Genomic DNA, 1,285 nt, shown 5'->3' on the forward strand with positions numbered 1-1,285 from the left:
CCTTTCTTCTCATTGATTACATAACGAGGGTCCCGAATCCGGCAACATTGACGCCTTTAGGTAGCATATGTGGGTTTATTGCCCAGTTGCCTTCACCCAAAAAGATCACGTTCTCGTGACGCCTGCGGCATGAAGGACGTTCCACGTCCGCCGCCAAGGTCTGTGAGTGGCGGCGCTGGCTAACATTCCCAGGGTTCTACTAGGACACATAAATACCCAAGAAAGTGGATGGGAAAACAGCGCCGCGGTAGCTCAATTGGTAGAGCATCGCACGCAAAATGCGAAGGTTGTGGGTTCGGTTCCCACCAGCGGCAAGTTGTTTTTTCATCCACTTTAATTTCCATTAATTTATTGTTTCATTACTTCATTTATTAAGCACAAGTAATTTCCCCTATGTTGTCCTTGGTGTCAGTGTTTGTTGGCTTCTTATGAAATGACTAGATTAGCCGAAGTATGACACTCTGGAACGCTTCAATGAGCAACTTTCTGCAAAGGCTGTAATGAACCCGCACATAGTAAGCACAAATCCCTCGTCACTGTGAACATTGCTTCGTACTTCGAATAAATATAAGCACCGTGCCCCGCATAGTTTACCGAGGATACCGAGGGAAAATAGCTAAATGTCGTGTATAACGTATGACAATTGGGAGAAAGCCACTATAAGCAACTGTCCCCAGAGCACATCAGAAACCTACACAGTGCGTGTGTTCGGTACTCGTCCCCAAAAAAGTGGCTTCGCTTTTCAAAATGCGGAATATCTGCTGCTTTCTTTCTCCAACCGGGAAAATAGAAATAGTGCACTTCTTATTTAAAAACAGCGTGGAAATGACATCGTCATAGGCAGAAATGACACATTTCTTTAGAAAAAATTCATGTCAGTGTTCTATTGGAATTGAAATGGATTTGCACGTTCGACCGAGGACATCTTAAACAGCATATCTACGATAAGTCGTGATTACATGATAAAATTGGAGAGTTATACCTGTAGGAGGTTTTATTAGATTGTTGATCGTGTTACTATATACAGAGAATGCAATGCTCCGTAGGATAGCTCTACACAAATATAAAACACTTCCAGCATTTGATATACCAACGATTTCATGCCGTAAGGCACGCCAGTCGTTGGTCGCGGCTGATTGTAATACTTCATTAGGACCTCCCCCTTGCCCGCAAGTTAAATGTACCGAGCTGACTGTGCTTTTTTGGACACGGAAATAGGATGCCGCTACAGGGCATCCTGAGAAGGCGCCAAAGACAATCCTCGCTGTCCAAGCAAGGGATTTGT

The 1,285-nt window shown here is 44.2% G+C and overlaps 1 non-coding gene across 1 annotated transcript; it reads left to right on the forward strand.

Annotated features, from left to right (window-relative positions):
* Nucleotides 1-241: 241 nt before the first annotated feature.
* Nucleotides 242-314, forward strand: TRNAL-CAA (transfer RNA leucine (anticodon CAA)). The gene has a single exon. It is a non-coding gene; the product is annotated as a tRNA-Leu (tRNA).
* Nucleotides 315-1,285: the final 971 nt, after the last annotated feature.

Source organism: Dermacentor albipictus, unplaced genomic scaffold (genome assembly GCF_038994185.2).
Source record: "Dermacentor albipictus isolate Rhodes 1998 colony unplaced genomic scaffold, USDA_Dalb.pri_finalv2 scaffold_194, whole genome shotgun sequence".
In the NCBI taxonomy this organism is placed as follows: domain Eukaryota; kingdom Metazoa; phylum Arthropoda; class Arachnida; order Ixodida; family Ixodidae; genus Dermacentor; species Dermacentor albipictus.